The sequence below is a fragment of the Mustela nigripes genome, chromosome 10, assembly GCF_022355385.1.
Source record: "Mustela nigripes isolate SB6536 chromosome 10, MUSNIG.SB6536, whole genome shotgun sequence".
Lineage (NCBI taxonomy): Eukaryota > Metazoa > Chordata > Mammalia > Carnivora > Mustelidae > Mustela > Mustela nigripes.
In genome coordinates this window covers 31,458,569-31,477,358 of record NC_081566.1, presented here as the reverse complement: position 1 = coordinate 31,477,358, position 18,790 = coordinate 31,458,569, and the positions used below count along the sequence as shown (strand labels likewise).

General features: G+C 42.5%; 1 protein-coding gene and 1 pseudogene across 2 annotated transcripts in view; both read right to left on the bottom strand.

The window, feature by feature from the left end:
- The window catches only part of KCNH1 (potassium voltage-gated channel subfamily H member 1), a 407,094-nt gene that overhangs the window by 121,462 nt on the left and 266,842 nt on the right, over window positions 1-18,790 (bottom strand). The gene's annotated exons all lie outside the window — the stretch shown is intronic.
- On the bottom strand, window positions 10,616-11,343 carry LOC132026123 (acidic leucine-rich nuclear phosphoprotein 32 family member B-like; annotated as a pseudogene).

Sequence of the window (18,790 nt, the reverse complement as noted above, 5' to 3'; positions counted from 1 at the left end):
AAAAGGCATTGGGAATGTGTAGGTCAGCCTTGAGGCTCTTCGGTGGGACAGAAAAGAGACGTTGCAGGAATGAGTTTCAACATAAGAACTGTGTTTTGAGGCTGCAGTTTCGAAGCCCCTAGTTTATTCTTTGTTTACCCTTAACGTGCTCTCCAGCTCCAGCCATTTCTCCGTAGCACTCCAGTCGAGAGCCAGTGGGCATACCACTCCCCCATCTCTCATCACTGTCTCTTTGGGACATCCAGCTTCCTGAAGCGAGACGGGCACTTAATCTGCCTGCTGACATAAGGGAGTGAAGATGTGAAGCGCCCAGCCCGGTGTTAGCAGAGCGTCTCTGGAGTGCTGGGTGACTGGCTTCTACAGAGCTGTTCGCCCCTCACCTGCATCCTTTTCATCATCAGGGAGGTAAACAGACGACTGGGCTTCTTGAGGAAGTCCGTTATTATTCACAAAATTACTCCTGTGGGAAAGTGTACCCCAACTTCTAAATGACTCTGCAGAGCGTAATTTACTCCTAAACTCAAGAAGGCTAGAAAAAAAAAAAAGCCATTTCTGCAGGTGTATCAAAGCTTAGAGATAAAGGACTAATGAGTCTTTTTCCTCCTTGTAATAATTTAAAAATCATTGCTCTCTGTGGGTAGTTTACAGGTTTATCCAAACTGACTTTGTTCCATACAGAATTCCAAAAGATATATTAAAACAGAATTTAAAGAAGACTACTCACACCTATGCTGGTTTCTGACTTAATTCCCAGCAGAATTAGATCATCAGGCCTTTGTTAGCTCTTATGATCTGGCCACTCCATTTGGCAGTGATGGAAGATGAGCTTATGTGGATAAAACCATGTGATACCTCTGACATCTTTCTTTTCCCCTTTTATGCCAAATACAGAAAAAGACTAAAAAAGCATGGGCTGAATGAATACGCTGAGGGAATAAGTACTGATGCAAGAAACAAGTCAGGTAAAAATGTAATAATTTTGAAAAGAGAATCCTTAGACATGGAGGTAGGCTTGCAGTTGTAAAGGTTCTCTAAGTCCCATCATTGGTTTCCTCCAGTTTTTTGGGACGTAGCTGATATACAACATTGCATTAGTTTAAGGTGTATAGCTTAATGATTTGATATATGTATATATTGAGAAATGATTATGTATGTTTAGTTATATAGTTAATAGTTTAGTCACATAATTAATTGGATTATTTCTTTGATGGTTTCTTTCCCTTCATTTTCCCCCACCCCAGGTCTCCTGTGAATCAGGTGCTGGACTCCTAGATTAATCTAATTTTCTTATTTTTCTCTCCAGTTTCTTCCTATCACTTTATGGAATATTTCTTCATTTTATCTTCTATTCTCCCACCCCTTTTAGGAGAGAGAGCACGCACGTGACAGGGAAGGGGCAGAGGGAGAGGGAGAGAGAGGATCTTAAACAAGTTCCATGCTCAGCGCAAGCCCAAGCCCAATGCGGGGCTCAATCTCACAATCCTGAGATCATAACCTGAGCTGAAATCAAGATTCAGACGTTCAACCAACTGAGCCACTCCGGTGCCCCATCTTCTATTCCTTTTATTTAATTTCCAACCAATATCATACTTTTCATTTCCCTCAGGTTCATTAAATGTTGCTTTTTAAAAAATTAACATATAATGTATTATTTGCCCCAGAGGTACATGCCTGTGAATCCTCAGGCTTACACATTTCACAGCACTGAATGTTGTTTTTTAATAGCATTCTGTTCTGTTTCATTGACATTAATGCCTTTAGTTTTCTGAGAATATCAATAATAGATGTATTTTTAAGTTCTCTTACTCCTGCTTGGTTTTTACTTCCTCATTTGTGTCTGCCTGCCTTTCAGATTAGAAATGTATGGTAATCCTTAGATGCCTGCTCATATTTAACAGTGGGACCCTTCTGAGTATGAGTGGGGGTTGTCAACTATGGGAATTCACTGTAGGGTGACCAGCCTGAAGCTCATGTTGAAGAAACTATGGTGCCATCAACTTTAGGATTGTCCTTTTGGACTCTCTGAGTTGCTAGAGAAGTCCTCAATCTCTTGGGGGGTCTAGATGCTTCTCTCTCTCTCTCTCTCTTTTTTTTTTTTTTAAGAATTCTGGTTCTGTGTCCTAAAGAAATATTGCAGAAATTCTTAATTTGGATCTATTTATTAGACAGAGTTTCAGTTTCCTTCGGCTGCTGGTGTGTTATCCTTCTTTACCATAAAATCTGGAATAAGATTTCTGTTCATATATGATCCTCTTAGACTCTTTTATATTTGGAAAACTAAAATCTTTCTTTGGGGGAAAATTCTTGATTATTCTGCCATAACAGATCATGTGTTAACTTGTAGATTTGGTGGCTTGATCCTGTTTAGTCACTTGCTTGTGTTTCCAGAAGGATTTCTTGTATTGGTGAAAAGAAAGATGGTTGGAGGGAATATTTTAGTTCTTGATGTACCTTGTTTTAAAACTAGAAATCTGTCCTGTGGCATGCAAAAGAAAGCAAATTATTTTTTTTTTTTAAAGATTTTATTTATTTATTTGACAGAGAGAGATCACAAATAGGCAGAGAGGCAGGCAGAGAGAGAGAGAGGAGGAAGCAGGCTCCCTGCCGAGCAGAGAGCCAGATGCGGGACTCGATCCCAGGACCCTGAGACCATGACCTGAGCCGAAGGCAGCGGCCCAACCCACTGAGCCACCCAGGCGCCCCGAAAGCAAATTATTTTTAAAAGAAAAAATGTTTTTGTTTTGTTTTGTTTTGTTTTTAGAGAGAAAGAGAGCATGAGCAAATGGGGAGGAAGGGTGGGAAGGAGGAGAGGAGAAGAGGAAAGAAAATCTTGGGCTCCACGCCTAGTGCGGAGCCTGATGAGGGGCTCGATCTCATTAGCATGGGATCATGACCTGTGCCAAAATCAAGAGTCAGACTCTTAACCGACTGAGCCATCCAGGACCAGGGCAGGGTCAACATGCTTCTTAAACAAACTTTCAACTAGCCCTATTCTTAGCACCCCCTTCATCCTCACTTCTAGTGGCACTATTGCCATAATGCCCGAGTCTGGGGAAGTTCTGCTGCCAATCAAATTACTGTTTAAATCTCCCCTCCATCACCTTGGGGTTCAGCTTTCTTTGGTCTGCCAAGTCAATCACTGCCTTCTAGCTTTCCATTTTGTATTCCTCACCTCTCATGCTCTTTGTCCTAATGCATTAATACTCTAAAAGGACCTTTCTTTTGGTGTTGCTTTAGTGGGGTTTTGGGAAGGATCAGATGCAAATGTGTGTGTTCTGACAGCCATGTTTACTGACAACCATACAGATGGTTTACAAAGGCAATTAGGAATTGCTGGCTCTGGCCCAAGGTGACCCTCCACAAACCTGAAAAAAATAGTTTCCAAATCTTCAAAGCCAAGAACTCAGAGCAATGTAGGTCGTAATCATAAAAAACAGCACAACCTAAAGGTGGGTACCATCACTGCTCAGGCAGAAAAGAAAAATGAAGTCCAACATCAGAGAAACAGCATGCAGAGGCCAGAAGCCAGGGTCTCTCCGACTGCAAGGCCATCCTTCACTGAATCTGACTCCTAAGTTTCAGTGTGTGTCAAAATCACCTGGAGGGCATTTGACACAGTTCTGGGCCCTTGACCCCAGAGTTCCTGATTCCGTAGGTCTTGGGTGGGCCCTAGAGAAAGGATATCTCTAACAAGTTCCCAGGTGATGCTGTTACTGCTGGGAACCTTGAGAAGCATAGTACTATGATCTTCAAGCCTCTTTTATAAATTATGTTTTATTTCAGGCTATGTTGTCAAACTCTATGGACGTAAATGTTGGTTTTGATTTGTTCTTCATGGTCAAGGTCCATTATATATTCACCAACTTCTTTTTTCAGAGTAGTTTAGAAAGATCAAAAGGAGAGTTGCTTTTCTATAAAAAGCTCATTTCCAGGATACAGACTATACTATTCCTCCACCTTTCTCCACTCGCTCCTTCCCCTCTTCAACTCTATTCCCACCCGGGCTATCCTGCCACCCCCAGACCTCATAGATGCCAACAGGAAAAACCAAGGAAGCAGAAGCCCTTTCCAACCCCGGATTTTGAACCAGATAGTGCCTCAAATTCAATATCTATTAAGATTATGGCTTGTTGCTGCTTATTTTTTTTTAAGATTTTATTTATTTATTTGACAGAGAGAGATCACAAGTAGGCAGAGAGGCAGGCAGAGAGAGAGGAGGAAGAAGGCTCCCTGCTGAGCAGAGAGCCCGATGCGGGACTCGATCCCAGGACCCTGAGATCATGACCTGAGCCGAAGGCAGCGGCTTAACCCACTGAGCCACCCAGGCGCCCCTGTTGCTACCTATTTTAATGAGACTTAATTTCTTCATTTTTTTGAAGAGAAAAAGAAAAAAGACTCTTGTTATATGAATTTCCCCTACAATAAAATCTCCAGCCTTATGATCCTTAATTCCCCATTAGCCGCCATCTGATTAGGATGAACTACTCATTAAGTAATGTGGCTGCACTGGTGGGTTGGTGGTAAAAGTCATTAACACACACAACAATTGGCACTGAGAGCTCAAAGCAGTCCAGAGACAGCCTTTCACTCCCAAGACAATGAGATACAGCAAGTAGAATCTGAAAAACCAGAGAAGGAGTTCAGAAATTGAATCTTCTGCTTTCTAGGTCAAGCACAGCCCAGCACATCCTGAGAAGTGAACCCAATGACTTCTGCACCCCCAGTATTATTGGATAAGGACAGGAAGATGGGGGTCTTCTGAGTTATATCCTGCTGGGTTCAAGTTCTGGCTCAGCCACTTAGAGCTGTGCGGCCAGAGGCAAATTACTTTGCTGCTTTTCCCTCCATTTCTGTCAGTCTGACAAAAGAAATATCACCTGCTCACTTCCCTGTGTTGTTGGGGTAACGAGATGCTGTGTGAAAGTACCCAGAGTACTCAGTTGGAACAAAGAGATCTTCAAAGTTATCATCTCTTTCAGCTGTTGTCCTGGAGTCAAATGTCAGAACACACACATGGGAGGGCATTTCACTAAGACAGCAACCTGGAACACTAGCCAGAACGGGAACTATTATCTTTTAGTTGCACAGACAGACTCAAAAGTTATCACAATAGGAAAGCACTGGTGTCCAGAGAGAGGTCTTCAACCAAGCTCATAACGCAAAAACTGAGGCCTGCAGAGGAATCTCTAAAATCCATAAATACTGAGAATTTTGACACATCAGCTGAAATACTGACCACGTGGTGATTCTGGATGAAGCTACTCATAGATTAGGAATGACTGAAGAATTAGTGGATGCATATAGGAGGGCAGAGAGGGTAGGGAGGAAGGCCTGGGAAACAGACTTAAATCCTGGTCCTATGTCATCTGGCCCACCAGACAGCAGCATATCTCATTTTGTTCATGTAGTATTTTTGGTCTTTGCTGCTGTAACTGCTCGTGCTTATCCTAATGTGATCATGATGAGCGGACGTTAAAAAAGGTTTATATTGGGGCGCCTGGGTGGCTCAGTGGTTAAGCCGCTGCCTTCGGCTCAGGTCATGATCTCAGGGTCCTCGGATCGAGTCCCGCATCGGGCTCTCTGCTCAGCAGGGAGCCTGCTTCCTCCTCTCTCTCTCTGCCTGCCTCTCTGCCTACTTGTGATTTCTCTCTGTCAAATAAATAAATAAAATCTTTAAAAAAAAAAAAAAAGGTTTATATTGGTATAGTAACCGGCAACCAACTTTTAAAATCGTATTTCCTGTGTCTTGAAATCCATGGCTATGGATCTATCTCATTTTGGGGGAAGAAATGAGTAGTAACAAGGGGAAGATAAAAAAGTGATTACTGGGTTACTACAGCAGATCAACACAGAGTAGGAGAACTCTGTACTTCGGAGACAAAAAGTTGCAGTTTGGGAACCTGGTTTCACTACCAACCCCAGAACAATTCTTTTTCCTCTTTAAATATCTTCATACAGAACAGAGTATAGAGTTAATAATGACCTTATAGTTTACTTTTTAGTAAGTGAGATAATGTAGATAAAATGCTTTTCACACACAGTACCTGGTACATGATAAAATGCTCAAGAAATATAACAATAATTAACAGCAGTATGTTTAAGGACCATCTCTGGAAACATTTGCTTACTAACTTAATCATCTTAAGTCTCAATTCAACCAACATTAACTGGATACTCAGGCATGTCATGCTCTATCCTGGGAAGCAACATGGTGCGGTGAAAATAACTTGGTCTCTGAGAAGAAAGAACCCTATTGGCCCTGCCACTTTTGGGGGGGGGGGCACAAAAATTTCTGTCCCCTTCAAGGGTCCTTTCTAGCTGGACTAAGAATCAAATTGACATGAGACAGATTAACAGGAAAAAATCAAATTCGATAGCATACATACAGGGAATCCAGGGAACTTTTTGTCTCCGAAGTACAGAGTTCTACGTGAATTCCGAAGACAGTCAGGTAAAATGAGGTCCGTAGGTCATCTTGGACTAACAAGATGGGGGTAGGGGTCTGGGACTTCAGAGGAAAGGAAAGCATTTCACAGGGCAGTAAGAAGAGCAGATATTTGGTAATTAAATGTTTGCCCTCCTACAGATGGGGCACTCAGATAAAATTTATTTCTGCTAATAACCCTTATTCTGAGAAAGACCCTCAACTTAGATTCTTCTATGTAGTTAAGGGAAGGGCAAGAGTTTCTCTTGACCCCACAGAGTGTTGACTGTCAAGAGCTCAAAATAATCTTCATGCCAAAGTGGCTCAGCTTGGGACATCTTGCCCTTGGCCCTACAAATTCAAGTCATAAGAGCCTCAGTTTCCTCATTTATGAGAGAAAGAGCAAAATCTTCATCTCTCAGGATTTCTGTGAAGATTCAATGAACTAACATGACGAATGCCAGCCACAGTGCTGGCATAGGATAGATCCAAAATAAGTCTTAGTTTTCTCTCTTGACCCATCCGGTGTTAACATCCCTCCATTCAACACCCTGAGACTCAGTCCCCCCCCCTCTTTTGGCTTTGAGTGGGTTCCTCCTACAGTGATACGTAGGCTTGTGCTTTTCTATAAACAGAAGACTTTCTGGAATGCAGGAATTATGGGGGTCAATTTAGCGACTTCTTCCTCAGCATTCAGCAGGTGCTCAGAAGGTGCTCTTGGCTAACTATTGAAGAGACTGTCCCAATGAGGTGAGTTCCCTCAGGTTCATCGGTACAAGGTTTACAATGTGGGTGGGATTTTTCTGCACCTCACAACCATTTCTCTGACACCAGCTGGTGTCCTACAATTCAACTCCATTCTGAGTCCATCTGTCAAAGGCCGCATCAGATTCCACATCTTTAACTGCCCCCCGTTAAAGATGCCATTTGCAAGTCCAGATGGCTACTTGTACTTCTGATAATGGTTCCCATGAAACCCTCCTTGGGTTCAGTTACTTTGCTAGAGTGGCTCAGAGAACTCAGGAAACCTATTTACTCACTAGATTCCTGGGTGCTTACAAAGCTTATTAAAGGATAGGAGTCAATAGCCAGATGAAGAGACACACAGGGCAAGGCCCCAACAAAGGAGTGTCTGTCCTCCTAGAGTCTGGGGCTGGCATGGCACTTGGAAGCATTCTGGTTCACCAACCTGGAAGCTCTCCAAATCCTTTCCTTCTGGGTTCTTATGGAGACTGTAACGTAGGCACGGCTGATTTAACCATTGGCCGTTGGTGAATCAAGTCCATCTTCGTCCCTCTTCCTTCCCAGAAGGTTGGAGGTGGGGGAGAAGAAATGGAGGCAGAGGGCAGGTAAAAGTTCCAACCCTCTAATCATGTGATTGGCTCTTCTGGCAACCAGCCCAGATCCTTAGGTGCTTCCAAAAGTCACCTCATTCATACAAGAGACATATTTATTGCTGTTGACACAGGAAATTCCAAGAGTTTTAGGAACTCTGTGCCAGAAACATGGAGGAAAACCAAATATATATTTACTATTACAAATCATAACATCACACAAAGGCTTCACAATGTGGTGTCAAACCAGGAACATCAGTTGCTTGGGCAGTTAGTTTGTAGACATACAAATTCTCATGCCCCCTCCAAATCTACTGGATCCAAATCTCTGGGGGTGAGACTCAGGAATTTGTATCTCTTCAAACTCTCCAGGGGATTTTGAGGCATCTTCAAGTTTGAGAAATACTGTTTTATACCACATGGATCCCCACAATTTCCTTAATAAGTTTTAAGTGAAATGCTCCATTCCAAGGGAAGAGGATGTTAAAGGGGAAAGAAATACTGGGCCATACTGAGGAGGCAGGATGAGGCCAAGAAGGCAGCAAAACTTACCCCAACAGACAGAAAAATGACAGAGAAACCAGGAGAGAATGAGGGAGTGATCCTACAGGTCAGTGGTACCCTGATGCAGGGGACACTGATAGGAATGACTCTACTCCACTCCGAATGTCCTAATAGCATGGTGTCCTCATTCCTCCCCAAGCTGGAACAGCTATTCCCCTGAGCACAGAAAGTGCCCCCGAAATCAGGGAATATAAAACACTCATACACTGCCTACTTTATAACAAGAAAAGCCTGAAAACTCTCACTTAATATCTTGCTAAGAATAGCTCAAATTCCTTTACCACGCTGAAAACTCTGCTGTGTTGGTGAATGTCACTTAACAAGCAAAATTCTTACAGGGGAGACAGAAGGTTATTTTCAGCCATTTCTCATCTGTCGAATAAAACAACAGCTCCCACGCCACGGTACCCCATTATCCATGCAGTCTGTGCTACCTCATTTCAACCACTGTTTTAATAGCACCACAGATAAAAGCACAGCAATTTCCACAGGCAATTACCTCTGCAAATGAATCAAGAAGGTCAGACACAGGTTGGAAAGGTCTCCAAATAATCTGCTACTTTCACTTATTTTGTGCTTGCTGTGTTCCTGATTGCAAGGAGACAAACACTTAGTTACAGTTATACCTGGCTGAAAAGGTAGACTGGCTTGTGGCTTTCCCAACCCAGGTCTTGCTTGATGTCATAATGAGAGCCCTAAGTTTATATTTTGCCAATATGAGTCATCAAAGAGAATCTAATTAACAAATCCATTTAAAATACATAGTTTTTTTCTAAAACCATTTAAACAGGTATGTTAACCTTAACTGGGCTCATTTTCTGATAGTAGTTATAATTCCTGAAGAAAGCTCAAAATTTGGGTTTTCTTCTACATCTCAAAACAACTACAAAAAAGAAAAGAATTTTTTTTTCAAAAGGCACTAGTATCACCATGGTGAATTAAATTGGAACAGCGCAATGACTGCAAAAAATCTTTTAAAGAAATACCTCTTCCAGTAATAGTTAATAGAAAGAAATTAAAACCACTTTCTCCCCTGATCTGGACACTTCAGCATCTCGTGGTTTTCCTCCGTGAATGACCCGCAGTCTTCGTTTTTCAAAGGCAGTTCTGGAATCACATGGTTGCTAAGAGAGTGCCTCTCTCTACATTGACTCCAAAGTACTAATTACCCTGAAGTATTGTGCCCCACCAGGCTTTCTACTAAACAGGCTGCCAAGGACTAGAGAGAATTGGTAACTCTCACACTGGACAGAGATTTCCTTCTTTCATGAGTTTGTGGTTCTCATCCAGACTCTGCTGTCTAATAGCTGTAAGCCGAGTGACTTCACCCCTTTGTGCTCAGGAGGCCCAAATACTTGTTGAAAAAGGGAATAAGAACAGTAATAATCACAACTGGATTGTATACAGCTTTTAGGGTGTACAAATCACTGTCCCAATCATTTTGCATACATGATTTATCTTCATGATAGATACTATTATTATCTTCCTTCTACTGATGCATCTGAGTTAAGAATGTTTAAGTGATGTGCCCAAAGTCACACAGCTTAAATGACAGATGGGGGATTTACACACTGGCAGGCCGACTTGGGAACCTGTTCCAGCACAGCACCAGACACCGCTCTTAAGCCCAAGTCTGCTGTGGGCCAGCTACTGCTCCCAGACCTCAAATACACCGACTTGTCTAAATCTCTTAACAGCCCTAGGAGGAAGGAGCTATTGGAAGCCTTATTTGTAGATAGGCCATAGAGAGGTTAAGTAACTTGGCTAAGGTCACACAGCTAGTAAATATAGCGCTGGATTCAAACTCATCCCATGCCTTGACATTTATACCAGGGTTTCTCAGCCTCAGCCCCATTGATATTTTGGGCCAACTCATTGCTTGCTGCAGGAAACTATTTTTTTTATGCTAAAATTTTATTTACAGGCCTTCTTTGTTGTACAGAAAATAAAAATGCTGTTATAGTCTTGATGTAACTAGTAGGCACTGATGGCTGACTCACTGACCATGATGACCCCTGCTCAGCAAGTCTTATAGGAGAACCTAACAGGACGTGCAGTTTTGTTGGGGTGCTATCCCCATGCTGATGGTGGATTTTGAAGACAGACCAAATGGAGGAAGGCACAATGTCACAGGAACTATTCTTTGGCTCTTTGGGTGGGTGGGGTCCTGTGGTTGGTATTACCGATACCCTTTATTACTATTATTACCTGTATAACTATTACTATTTAAACTGCTACCTGTGAGCAGTCCAGCCAATATGGAGCAGTTCTATTTTTGCAGGTCATTTTGGTCTTAATTATCTTCTCCTTCATTATCAATTTTTCTTTTCCTCTCTTACCTTCCCACTTTCTTTTCTTCCTCCTCATCCCCTTCTCTTCCTCACCTTCTCCATCATGTCCAAATCCTTCTTCCTCCCCACTTACTTCACCTTCGTCGCTCGCCCGCCCCCCCCCCATTTACACCTTCTTCTTCCTTTCCATCTTCATGGTTATCAAACTCCTCCTCCTCCTCCTCACCGTCCTCATCCTCCGCGTGTTCTCCTTAGCAGAGCTCTTCTTCATGCTCACCATTCACCTGGGCATCTGAACGAGGGGCTTCTTGATTCTCTCAGTCCTAGCCAGGGGAAGATGGTCCTTCCTCGTCATTCAGACTAGTAACCCCACAGTTAAACAGGTTCGGGGTTTTCAGACATTCTCACTTTTTCAAAGGTTCCAAGGTGCTGATATTTTGCAGTAGAATGCGCTGACGTTCCCATGGGTGAGATTTGAAAGGTTTTCTCCTAACACGTCCAGACCTCCAAAGATGCTACTGTCACTGAGCTCAAGCTTTTTCAATTTAGGTAGCTGGGGGTGATGTGAAACTGAAATCAAGCTGCATTTATGAAACTGAGCAACTCTAAGTTCACAAATTCAGTGTTGAGCCCGCAATGTTCCCATTATTTGATCTGCAGTTGTCTGGACAAGTTTTCCAGCAGCTTAGGGTGTCAGACGCCTCGGCTCCAGGTTCCTCTCCACATCCATGCTTCCCTCTTCCCCACTCTTCAAACTTCACTTTCTGCTGAAGGGCGGAGGGGTGACAGGCATCTGTACCTGCACGGGGAGGGCCCTCGAACAGTCCCCAGCGGCAGGCAACTGAGCGGAGCCCCTGAGCTACATGACTCCCCAGAGCAGAGGGAATCCAAGGACGGAAGGGGGCTGCAGCGCCGCGCTGGTCTCACTACCGCCGCCTCCGGCCGCGGGCCGCATTGCGCTGGGATGTCTAGGGCAGCTCTGCGGGACTTGGCTGGCTGCTGCCTTCGCTTCAATAAAACCTGCCCAATGAGGAATTAGGACAAGAAAAAGGACTGCATGGGATCTAAAATCCCTCTAATCTTCAAGAAAGTACTATGATTATGCATTATGATTATGAAATTAGATAGAGAAACTGAGGTGGATGATCATATACCAGGTTTATTCATGATGACAAAAACTTGGCCCTTCTCACCTTCCCAGAGACACAAAGACAAATTTCAGCCTAATGGTGATGTCCATAATTGACTTTAAGGACTTCTCATAAACCCAGATACCTGTCTCCTGCAAAGATTTTGATCAGGTGAGATAACTTTCCTGTCATAACCCACACCATGAGTCTCTCTCTGCTGCTTTCCTTCCACTAAATCGGACACATCACAGCAGTGAGAGCTCTGGAGTCACACTGACGGAAGGGCTAAATAGTAACTCTGCTACTTACTTGCTGTGTGACTTTGGGCAAAGCACTTGATCCCTCTGAGCTCCATTTTCCCCATCTGTACAAAGAGGGGATAATACCATGCTTGGTGAGGATTAAACATGATGACATAGATGAAGTGCTCTACACAGTACATGCTCAACACATGTCAGTTGTTGCTATATTAGTTTTATTCAAGATCCAACTCAAAACAACACATAACTCTTCCAAAAGCCTCCCAGAACCATCACATCTAACTACCCCCCACTTCTGCTCCTCACTGTGACTCCTGTGTGAAACCAACAATCCTCAGATGGGTCCTGCCTGCCTGGAACCATCATGTCCACGTGTCTCAATCAGGGGGTGTATTAGAATCATCGAAATAGCTTTTTTTAAAAAAAATTATATTCTCCTCGGTTTACTTAGACTTAGGGGTGATGTGGGGTGAGAAGACGGTGAGCAAGTAGATTTTTAAAAATTCCCTATGATTCTTAAAGGCACCATTATCTCATCCCCATCTGTGAGCCTCTAAATTATCCGCAAGTAACCACTGGATGCCTTGTTTTAAAAAAGTCTGGTTATGTTCAACTATTCTAAAAATGTTTAAGGAAAAGAATATGATGCCTTTAGGAAACAGATTATAAAAGAAAAGTTAGCTGAAAACACTTAATGCTAACTGGGTACTTATAATTTAAAAAAATAAAAGAGAGGGTGTAGTTAATTGAAGAAACTAGTAACTTTTGAACTTTTTACTAGTTAAGAAGAAATAATCATAGGCTAGGTTCAGATTTTACAGAGATCAGGAAAAAATTTGCAGCCTTGACTTTTCTTTTTCTCTTTTCTCACTTGAAAGAAGAAAGATTAAGAAATAGTATGTAGAGAAAAAGATAAATTTAGTCATTGAAATTAGCAAGGTCAATATTTTTCATGAAGAGAGATGCCTAAGGGGGGCTGGCCAAATGTCAGGAGGAGGAAACAGAGCCTTTACCAGGGTTTTGAACAGCCAAGACTTGAGTGTCTGCCATGACACTTTGGACAAGCCAAAGGCCCTGGGCTTCCTGCCCTGAAACACTAGGGCTACAAGATAGTCAAGGTTACCCTGAGGGGAGAGAGAAAAATAAAAAGTAAGCTAAGCAGAGGTGGATGCATTGAGTTTAGGGAGGAGAAAAACCAATATTCAACTTGTATCGATAACATATATACATATCTTGATAAATTCATCTAAAAAATAGCAATCAGAAATTATTAGATTCTATTCTTCTGTTGACAGTATTGTTAACAGAAAAGGCCCAAGTGATCAATTCCTGCAGATTTCTGATTCAGTTTCACCACACTATTACCACTGAACAGTAGAGTTCATGGTAGCTATCAGGGACTGTAAGAACAGTGCTCATAAAAACATAATCAGACTTGAGATAAGCAGAAAAAAACATCCCCAGAGAATTCTCCTGGAGAGTCCACACTGAGGATAGAAGGAAGTATGTGGGAAGGTGTCCAGACAATATAAATAACATCTCCAAAGGTGCAGAAGGCAGGGATGAGGATGATGTGGTCTAGGGGAAAGGTGAGGTTATTTAGCTGTGATATTAAGTACATGGACATAAAGTCTGCGTTTAACTGATGCCATTTGGGGAAGTGAACAAAGAAAGCCCTCCTGCACAAGAAGATGCCAGAACTTAGTCTTAAATTATTCTGGTAAATGAGGGAATGAGAGTAAATGGAAAAATCTGGGCAAAGGTAATGATTGAATGGTTGAGAGAACAAGTCTTGTCTGAGGAACTGCAAGTCTCTCAGCATAGCTAGCTGGTTCCTATAATTCAAGGTTAGTGGTGGGATGACCCTACGAGAGGAAGTTGGCATGTGACAAGACCCATATCATGAAAGGCATTCTTAGGTTTTATTCTATAGGCAGTGGAGCTCCTTATTTTCTCCACCCCTCAGGCCAGCACAAACATAGCAACTTCAATTATCCAAGATGCAGAATTTGCTCTGCTCACAGGTTCCAGGAGAAGGGTCAGAGCAGCCCACCAACTGGGTTGCTCATTCTGAGAGCTGGTTGAAGGCCAAGGGAGACACCAATCATCTCAACATTTATGAGTGATCCCACTGGTACCACCATACCTTTCAAACTGCTAATTTGGTCTGCCAAGATGGGGCACCATATTAATACAATACCTCTGATACGAAATGTTGGCTAGCAAAAGTCCTCAAATTGCCATAGTTTCTGTAGCTTTGAAATAGTTTCCAACTTAATTCAGCACAGAGGGAGGGGTTTCAGAAAGATGTTTGCACTGAGTGAGGTCTACAGTCTACACATGTAAGTGGAAGACCAGAAATAGACTCTCATCCAGTATATACACAGGGTCAGAGATGCTGAGTCTGTGACAGCCCTCTATTTCCCTTCTAAAGCTTAGATTTCAGCTCCACTCCAAGAGGCTTTTCTGAGCCAACCAAGCCTCTGGATGCCTCCCCAAACCTAAAAGGAGGGAGGCAGAGCCCCTGAGAAGTGCCAGGCTTGGTTGGCCCTGGGAAGGTCACTGTGACATTGCCATCAACAGGAGGAGGAAAAAGGAAGTTCTGAGGGGCCAACAGTTATAGAAAGAGCAGATAAATAGCCTCTACTCTGCCCTGAGAGGCATGATTGAAACCTGAGATGCTCCCCAGTGGGGCTCTCTGGGGTTCTCTGGGGGAGAAAACAGGACAGCCTCTGAGGGGAAGGAGTATTTTACCTCTGACATTTAGAAGTGCCAGCATAGATATTTTAGTATCAACTAATTTCACCTACATTCTCCACTAACAATACATTATTAGCATGGACCACTCCCTCCCCCTTCTTGCACTCGCGTCGGTCCTGCTCCTCCCTGGTCTCTGGTGACAGCAGAGGGGCTGGGGTGTCAGAATGATAAAAGTGAGCTCCATTTGGCACATGCTTGTTTAAGCAGCAGTGGTATATGCTCTGCTTGCGGAGGAACTACTGGTCACATGCCCTCTTTGGAACCAAAAAGAGTTCAGCTCTTAATGCGGAAATGAATGGGTTTTCAGATAATCACCTCAGTCTAATGGCCAAACTTGATCTCTTTATTGATTCATTTTTTCCACAAACATCTACCAAGCATGTCTCTTGTGTTAGGCATGGTGCTAGTGCTGAGGTACAATGTCTGATGAGACCAACGTCTATATGCATGGACAAATGAGACATGGTGTGGTCAGGTACAATCTAGATATGGGGGTAGGGATGGGAAGGTTGTGCAGCATGCCCTGAGAACACTTTTGAAGGATAAACAGAGTTGGGGGTGTGGCAATGGAGTGGGAAAGGAAGACTCCCAAGCCAAAGCAACTGACCCAGCCCTGGGGCATGGGGTATGTATGGGGGGGAGGGGCAATGCATTATTGATGAAATGAATTTTCCTTTCCAGAATAATCCAGTGATTTCTTGGACACCGGGGCCTCTTCTTTCCATGAGAGGCTCCCAGCCCCGCCTGGTTCTATGGGTGGTACCCATAGTAACGTTTGACCCTCTCAGGAACGATGGTAATGGGAGAATGGGCACCAGGCAGTCACTTACTTGAGGAGAACGAAATGATTCTGTAACTAGTCATACCCATGAAGAGCACTCTGAGTGAAAAGGAGGGGAAAAAAACAAAAAGATAAAAACAAAAACAAAAACCAACCCAACTTTGAAAGCTCACAGGCCAGCAAAATTTTCCACAAAAGGGACTCGATCCCTGGTTGTGCATAAAACTGTTCCTGAAGTGACTAGTATGCCCAAGTGGCTTCCTGAGGTTGAAGACTTCCACCAAAAGAGCACCAACGGAATACAGCTTAAATGTGTTCCCCTAAGGACCGTGTCACATCAAGAAAAGGCCCAAATATGACATGCGCTCTCTCCACATTTTTCTTACAACACATCTTAATCCAGAATTGTCTTTTTCTTGTTTAAAAGCCTTCCAACACTCTCCTTACTGGAGAACAGAGTCCAAACACCTCAGTAAAAAATAGCTAACATTTATTGAGTGCTTTCTTTATGCCAAGTACTAGCTCAAGAATTTTACAGAGTTTATTTCATTGAATCCTAGCAGACCTAGGTAACAGGCACACTTCAATCCCTATTTTAAATATCTGAGCTCTTCTGGTGCGTGACGAGTTATGGAATGAGTTCATTAAGCTATGAAGATCTTCCACAAGTCAACACTTTCCATCAAAGAATACCAAAAACCGTATTCATTAATATCCCTGTCAGTTGCACCATACAGTCTTTAATATTAGAAACTGTCACATTTGTGATGGCCGTTACTGGTTTGCCATAATTCTAATTTTTGCTGGAAAGCTTGAATTTCCTAATTGGCAGCAAATACTATTAGTCGTTTTCCTTGATGTGATGGGCTCACCCCACTGATTTTCATGAAAATGTCTGCCAAATACCCAAGTCTGAAAAGCCATGCTTTGTGTGTCATTTTTTCTTTCGAGTAAAAATGGTGGTGAAACCAGTGAGAAAAGAGACCCTATTTCAGCTTGGAATCCAACTGCACAAATACTTTTTGTTGGAACAACCATATTTCAATATGCAGAGGTGTTTTATGTATGCTTCCTGTTCTGTCACACAGAATATTAAAATATATACTCAAGGGATAAATTTACCAAATTTAACTATTCTTATCACTTCATCAGGGGCATTTTTCAGTAAAATTGGATTTTTTTTTTTTTTTTTTACAAGTGCCTGAAAGTGAAGAATAAAATGACAACTAATACAGTTTGGGACAACAATACTTTGGGACAGCCTGGATTCCTGCTGAGATGTGGTTATTTACACACAATTGCTTTTGTACCATCAGTGCATATTATAAACACAGTGGAACAGGCAAATAATGTCTTTGCATTATTATGTAACTACTTATAGCCTTGCAACCTCCTTGAGAAGGTCTTGGGAAGCCCCATAAGGTTCTTTGGGAACCAAAGATCCTGCTTTGAGAACTGTTGCCCTTTACACACCTCTTTAGAGTCAATTTGAAGGTTACTTCCCTGAAGAATCTTACCACTTCCCCTCCTTCTGAGCTACTACTGTAATGTGCACAAACATCTGGCATAGTACTTACAGCATTTTATGAGGCATAGTTAATTACATCGTCTTTCTCCCTACAACTGTAAGTTTCTCTAGGGAGAAACTATGTCTTATTTATCTCTGAATACCAAGGCCTTAACAGTGCCAAGCACATAGTAATTGCTTGATAAATGCTGTTCAGTGAATGAAGAACTTTTACAGTAGATTGTGTTTTCTAAAGATGGTTATGACACTATGTTCCATCACACTTACTCTTCTATATTCTTGCCACAGAGTCATCCATAGGTTTGTTCCCTCCCCTTTAACCTGGTTGGCTTTTGTGACTGCACCAACCTTTGGAGCACAGTAGAAAAGATGTCATGTGACTTTTAAGGCTAGGTCTTTAAAGGGCCATGCATTTCTGCCTTCATATCTGGGGACAGTCCCACTTGGAACACAGCCATTATGAGGAAAAATTCCAAACAGTCCTGGAGAGGCCTACATGGAAAGCAAACTGGGTCCCTGGCTCAAAGCCAACGCTGGGCTCCTAGCCTCCATCCAGGAAACCAATTTGCTACCCATGTGAGTGAACCTTCCTAAAAAAGGATCATCCAGTGTTCAGTGGAGCTGAGCCTACCGACCACATGTGAGACAGAAATGAGCCACCATGATGAACAACTGACCAGCTACAGATTTTTGAGCTAAATTAAAAAAAAAAAAAAAAAAAAAAGCCACTACTTTAAATCACTACATTTTGGGGTAATCTGTTATTTTTTTAAACAATTTTATTTATTTATTTTACAGAGAGAGAGGGAACACAAGCAGGGGGAGAGGGAGACAAAGAAGCAGGCTTCCTGCTGAGTGGGAAGCCTGGTGTGGGGCTTGATCCCAGGACCCTGGGATCATGACCTTAGCCGAAGGCAGACCCTTAACGACTAAGCCACCCAGGTGCTCCTGGGGTAATCCGTTATGCAGCAACAGATATCCCATACACCTGGTATGTGAATTATCTTCCTTACCAAACTGTCAGGTCAGAGAAGACAGTAACTATGACATACTTATTCCAGTATTCCCTCCCACATCTAGCACAGGGCTGTACACATTGTAAGGTTCAAAATGTATGTATTGACCTGAAGTCAGCACTTGTTTCAGTCTAATCATGGATCCTATGCAGGATACGGTTAGATTATTACCATACCTGTTAGGAAATGACATGAAACCCTAGTCTTCCTATTCCCCCCCCACCCATGCATTAGACTACAGAAGGATTTTAAACAGGCATTACCAGACCAATGTCTTCCTACCTACCTCCTGGCCAGCTCAGATGAGAAGTATGAGGTAGCCAGTTGAGAAGTCAGATGAGGGAGGCCAGAGAAGACAAGGCAGATGGAGACAATGTTGGCATGTATTTACTTTTATAACTTGCTATTTTTGTGATTGGTTCCATTTGTAAGCAAACTTGTTTATTTGTGGCTTAACACTATAAGTTAAATTAAGAAAGCAAAAACTGTAGTATATATTTTTAGCTCTAATTTAAAACTGTAAGAGCAATTTCACGGGACTTGTTTAAGACAAGATGTACTTCAACTGAGCCCATCGGTAGAAGTGAACTGGATAATGGCAGTGGAAATGATTCCAAAGAAATGGAGACCAAGGAGTTCATGCTAGTTTTATTTGGAAGTACCATTCCTCATCTACTAAGTTTGGGTTTGTAGACATGTTTA